This window comes from Callithrix jacchus, chromosome 14 (genome assembly GCF_049354715.1).
Source record: "Callithrix jacchus isolate 240 chromosome 14, calJac240_pri, whole genome shotgun sequence".
Lineage (NCBI taxonomy): Eukaryota > Metazoa > Chordata > Mammalia > Primates > Cebidae > Callithrix > Callithrix jacchus.
The window spans coordinates 89499513-89505893 of record NC_133515.1 but is presented as its reverse complement, the minus strand read 5'-3'; the positions used below and the strand labels follow the sequence as shown (position 1 = coordinate 89505893).

The window sequence follows — 6381 nt, the reverse complement described above, 5'->3', positions numbered from 1 at the left end:
AGTCCAGTCCTGCCTGCTGTTTGTCCTGGTATTCCTGCTGCACACTTGCTTGGCAGAGCTTGAAGGCTGTTGGCTCTGGACCAGGTCCTGCTCATCTGCTCCTCTCAAGCCCACACAGTAAAGACTACGATCCCCCTACTCAAAACCATTCAGGGATTAGAACACATGGGATGCAGGAATGGCAATCACTAGCTCCACTCTGGAAGATAAGTGTGGAACGAATATGGAGTCAGCCCAACCTTGCATGGTTTAAATCCTGGGATACCAATTAGCAGCTTTGTGATTTGAACAAATCATGCAACCTCAAAGGGCCTGTTTCCTCATTTGTACCATGGAGATGATACAGTAAAACCCCAGCATGATGTGAGGAGTGGGGCAGAAGTGGTCAATCTTATCAAATGCAAGGTGCATTAGTGAGAAATGAATGTCAAGACTTGGGTTTCCAGGGTGCTGGCAATGTGAGCCAAATCCCTCCCAGGCTCAGCTGTGATGTTGTGCCACCTGGGCATTGTTTATGCTAGTTTAAATATTGATGGGGACAAGTATGGGTTTTGTGGCTGACTGAAGTTCCCAGGACAGCAGGCATTATTCCAGGAATCTCCTACTTACCTGCCACCTTGTTTTTTGGATCCAGGGAAAGGTGGCTGAGCAAATATAGAGGACATGGGGACTCACTCTCTGCTTCTCCTCTTCCTAAAAGTGAGTTGCAGTCCTCCCACTTCGTGTTGGTAGAAATTTTAGCTCATTCCCATAGAAGCTGGGGGAAGGCAAGGAACTGGGAATCAAATAACAATTACATGACATCTGGATTTGCTTTGAGGAGACTTACTCGGATTTGCTTTATTGAAGAGTCTTACTTTAACACATAATAGTGTTGTTGTAAAGATTAAGGATGATATATGAACATGTCAGAGTGCTTTGGCATATAGCATTTTCTCATTAAATTGTAATAATGTCACAAAAGTTTTTAAGCACATGCTATGCCCAGGGCACTATACTGGGTGTAATAACCATAGCAGTGAATATGACACATGTTGTTCCTTCCCTTTTGAAACACAAAAGTTCAGCAGAAGTCACAGCTTGGAGCAGTGCCCTGGAACCTATGAAGGTTAAGCTATCACTATATTTTTTTTTCTAAAACATCATCTTTCCCTAAATACTTAAAAACACTTAAGCTCTTACATGTATATTTTGGAACAGAATATTTCACCCTCCTTCTCTAAAGCAGTGGTTCTCAAGAGGGGTTGATTTCCATCTTCCAGGGGATATTTGATGATGTCTACAGACATTTTTTATTGTCATAAATTGTGTGTGTGTATGTTTATGTGTGTGTGTGTATATGGGTGTGTGTATGTGTGTGTGTGTGTATCGGTATGTGAGTATGTGTATGTGTATGGTTGTATGTGTGTGTGTATGTGTGTGTGTATGGGTGTGTGTGAGTGTGTGTGTGTGTGTGTGTGTGTGTGTGTGTACTCCTGGGATCTAGTTGAGTGGAGGCCAGAGATGCTGCTAAACATTCTATAATGCCCAGGTCAGCCCCTACCACAAAGACTTACCTGACCCAAAGTTTCAAGTGTTAAGGCTTAGAGACCGCGGTCTAGAAGGTACCTGCTTCATCCACGGTCATTTGTTTTTTGGCTGCAAAGAGAGAGAAACCCTTTTACTCCTAAAAGTCTTAGAAAACCTGGCCTTTATATTCTGTGTTCCATGGAACTTGCCCATGGTTGAGGAGAGAATGGACAAAGCCATCGTAACTTCTGGATTCAGAAACACATTCCTCTCAGGGCAGAGAAAATTGACCTGGGAATTATTGCTTCAGGATTTTTAGCACTCTAACATAGTAATTCTTTTGGTAAGGGTTATAGTTAACTGGTTTTCTTATATAAATATGTTGTTTAAACAAAGCTCCTGGAAAAGATCTTGCCTTCTCTGACCTTTGAAAACCCTACCAAGATATGCAAATGAGCCAAATCATCTCCAGGTCACTGAACCCATCTTCAGCTCATTTGGCCTTCTTTCTTTCTTTTTAAAGTGTTTTCAGAGTTTGCTTGGGCATAATTAATCCAATTTGGTCTTCGGGGCAGGCCAGATTTCCAGAGTAACTGGGTTTGGATCACACGTGTGCAGCAGAGCAATCAGATTTTGGACAAAGCAGAGGATGAGGAAGAGTGAAGCAAAATATAATGATGTCAGGAAGGGGTGGGTGTAGCGCAAAGAGAGAGGGAGAGAGAGAGGACACCCAAGGAGAAGGAACTAACCAACACGGAAAAATCAAAACCACCAGAACAACCAATCCTCTGCCCAGCTTCATGTGCCCTGGTTCCCCACCTCAACTTACTTCTTTGCCTCCTGCTCTGCTTCCCAGAAGCACTTCAGTGGATTCCAGCCTACTTCCTCTCTTCCACCTTCTGGGTAGAGTGGGGACTGCCTCTCTCATAGCTGGGTTCTGTTTTTTTGCTGTTGTTGTTGTTTTGTTTTGTTTTTTGTAGAGATGGGGTTTCACCATATTGGTCAGGCTGGTCCCGAACTCCTGACCTCAGGTAATCCTCCTGCCTCAGCCTCCCAAAGTGCTGGGATTACAAGTGTGAGCCACTGTGCCCAGCCATAGCTGGGTTCTGAAGCAGAATCCTGTCTTGTAGCAGCACTCCCCTCTGAAGAGAAGTGAGGAAGTATATGTAAAATTCATATTAAGTTGGTGCAAAAATAATTGTGGTTTTTGCTGTTAAAAAAAAAAAAAGACAAAAAGCGCAATTACTTTTGCACCAACCTAATAATTTTGGCATGCTCATTCACCTTATCAGAGGGGATTCTCAGTAAATACGTACTGTTGTTGTTGTTAATGAGGCTTAGAGAGCCACTGGTTAGTGCCAGACACAAGACGCATGAATCGTCTCTCCACACTTTGGTTGACGAGTCAAACTGTGACACGAACCCTTTGAACTCTATTTTGTGGCCCGTTGGCAGAACAAGCTACATCCTTTTTCTTAGAAATAGGGTTTGATTTTTAAATGTGCAACATCTGATCTGAAATGTGCTAAACATTTTTTTCCACTGCAGTCTTTGACTTGGAACTTGTTGCAGATACCAAATGTGCTATTACAGATTCTTATTCTATTACACATACAACCATTTCTGAGGTCATCAACAGATGTCATGCCTGCATAAGAAAATCACCCACAGTGGGAAGTAACAAGTTAATAAAAATCATTTGTAATACCTGTGGTTAATAGAATTTTATCTGTGTTCTACGAAGCACTATTTTTTTTCTTCTTCTGAGACAGAGTCTCATTCTGTACAGTGGTGTGATCTTGGCTCTCTGCCTCCCAGGTTCAAGCGATTCTCCTGCTTCAGCCTCCCAAGTAGCTGGGACTACAGGTGCAGGCCACCACACCCAGCAATTTTTGTATTTTTAGTAGAGATGGAGTTTCACCTTGTTGGCCAGGATGGTCTCAACCTCTTGACCTCGTGATCCACCTGCTTCAGTCTTCCAAAGTGCTGAGATTACAGGCTTGAGCCACCGCACCCAGCCCACACTATTCTTTTTAAAAATGTTGTTGCTGGTTGATGGCAAATATTCTATAGATCTTTCCTAAAATAAACAATAATTTAATAAAACCATCCTGAAACATATTTCATTGCTTAAAACTTGCCCCTGACATACTGACCTTCAATAACGAAATTCTTCTTTAACGGCTATGCACACGTTTTGACCAAAGTACCTTTCCTTCTCTTTAATTTCTCTAACTTTGGTTTTGCATTTAACTCTTAGGGATCCACTGAGTTTTTTTTTGGCTTCCTTCAAACATGATATTTAATAAATCGTCCACATGCCTTGCACGGAGTATGGGTGTTCAGTGTTTGTTAAAACAAGAAGGGCTTTGCAAAATGGGATATCAATACATTACACAATTGACTGTCAACTGGGTTTCCACCAATGGCCTTTCCTTGTTCCCTCTCAGCTGAGCATTACTAGGACTGAGGAAATCTCTCACCAGGCCAGTGTCCCTCCAATTCTGATGGAGTCTGGATTGTGCTGGAAATTGAAGCAGAGTTATCAACATGGTCTTCCTCAGCAGCCCAGACATTTCTCAGTCAGTCAGCATATCTGCTCTGCTAACATTTATCTCCAAGCCCGAGGGGTGAGGTCAATTATATAGAAGCCCAAGCTAGTGAGAGGAATGGAAATGATGACGCTTGAAAATTCTTCACTCTTTGTTCTTCTGATGGGTGACAGGATAATTAGTCCAAATGAGGTGCAACCTCTCCCAGACTATATTTAGTCTAATTGCAGAGCTTTCTTTTCCCTGGAGGAGCCTTGGATCCCTCCCTGGTGGATAGTGGTGCCCACAAGAGAACAATGTCGAGCAGGCCAGTGGCAGTCACAGCAGGGATGCTCTCCCCTTCTCGGGAGGGAAGTGGGGCTGGGGCAGCTCAGCTTGTGTCCAGGATTCAGAAAATGGGGTTCAACCCCTAACTCTGCCACTGGCTGTGTGACTGAGGACCCCTGATCCCCTCTGAGCCTCAGTGTTTTGTATGTTCAATAAGCATGATAATCTCTACCTCACAGGAAAGTAATGAGGATGAAATCTGGTAACTTTTGCAGAGTGCTTTGTGAAATGTACCCATGTGCCACAAATGTAGGTGGATTGCCATAAATAACAGAAATGCCCAGATTTCCCCTTTCTCAAAGGGCCAGTGCCTGTTTAACCTTGCCATGTAAGGCTCTGCACATTTATGTGGAGATTTTGTCATCATCTTTGCTCCCTTCCTCCTGTCTGAGACCACTGTTTCCAATCCTTAAGCACATAGTTAATGCTAAAAAAAAAAAAAAAATTGCCAGTGTTACTATTTGCAATTAAAATAGAAGTATTGATTCAGCAAAGAGAAAGACACAGCGTTGTGTTAGTCCATTTTGTGCTGCTATAACAAAATGCCGGAGACTGGGTAATTTACAAAGGATAGAAACTTACTTCTTACAGACCTGGGATCTGGGAAGTCCAAGATCAAGGCACCAGCACCTCGTGTGGGCCTTCTGGCTGTGTCGTCACCTGGTGGAAAGCAGAAGGGCAAGAGAGAGTAAACCTTCTCCCCTAAGACTCACCTTTTTAACTTTTTTTTTTTTCAGGACACAGGTCTTGCTCTGTCACCCAGAATGGAGTGCAGTGGTGCCATCACAGTTCCCTGTATCCTCAAACTTCTGGGCTCAAGCAATCCTCCTGCTTCAGCTTCATGAGTAGCTAGGACTATAGATGTGTGCCACCATGCCCATCTAAATTTTCAATATTTCTTTTTGTGGAGATGGGGGTCTCACTATGTTGCCCAGGCTGGTTTCAAACTCCTAGCCACAAGCAATTCTCCCACCTTGGCCTCATAAAGTGCTAGGATTATAGGCATGAGTCACCATGCCAGGCTCCCTTTTTATAATAAAGTAGCATTTATCCATTCATAAGGGTGACGCCTTCATGACCTAACAACACCCTAAAAGCCCCTACCTCCTAACCACTGTTGTATTGGGGAATATATTTCCAACACATGAATTTTGGGGGACACATTCAACCATAGCAACTGTATACTGAATTGTCTAAATATAGATATTTGCAAAAAGGTTGAGGAGAGGTCCTGTTTAGAAAAGTGTTTCTTTTCATTCTCAGTAGGAACAACTAAAAGAATATAACACTGATATGCCTTTACCCACTCAGCTATAAGTTTATGAATTAAATCATTTTAATATAACATATTAAAGAATTTAACTTTCCCCCTGAAATGCTTCCTTCCCCTTCTTGTTTTCTGTTTTTCCTGTTTGTCCACCTCTCAAATGTAAAAGAAAAGAATTTGAAAATTGCAAATGAAGAATTATATTAATTTAGACCTATATTTACTGAACCCCTAGTATGCAGAACTAAAAAAAGAAGATTGAAACATACGGGGTTTTCCCTCAAACTCATCCTTGTCATAGTCCTCTAGGTAACAACATACACATTAAGATCCATTCATTACCCAGGCTCTCAGTGTTTGAAACTTTTCCTTCACCATCGTTAACACTACTGATCCAGCTGCGGTAATAACATAATTTTCTTTCTCAGTGATTCGTCCTGCACCCTGCCAAACCTTTCAGTCAAACAATAAGGTTGAAGCTTACTTCTCAAGGAAATTGGATGGACACTGGCTAAAACAAAGACGTTATGGCTCAGCTTTGCGCTTCAACCAGACTTTTTAAAAGTCTATAGTGAGACAATTGTCTTGGATGCTAGGCTTTTTTGAGAAAGACAGCTATTTCTCAGATCTCTAAATCTGGGTTTCTACATACAAAGAAATAAACCCTCTTAGAGGGCTTATATTAAAGAATAAACCATAGAGAGTAGGAAGCATAAATTTGTGCCA

The 6381-nt window shown here is 42.1% G+C and overlaps 1 long non-coding RNA gene across 2 annotated transcripts; it reads right to left on the bottom strand.

The window, feature by feature from the left end:
* Window positions 1-631: 631 nt before the first annotated feature.
* LOC144579343 (uncharacterized) lies at window positions 632-2472 on the bottom strand. Of its 2 annotated transcripts, none has more exons than XR_013526747.1 (3): window positions 2339-2472; window positions 1557-1638; window positions 632-757 (listed from the first exon to the last, which is right to left on the bottom strand). It is a non-coding gene; the product is annotated as an uncharacterized LOC144579343 (long non-coding RNA). The 2 variants fall into 2 exon arrangements; XR_013526746.1 differs by having other exon boundaries at window positions 651-775.
* Window positions 2473-6381: the final 3909 nt, after the last annotated feature.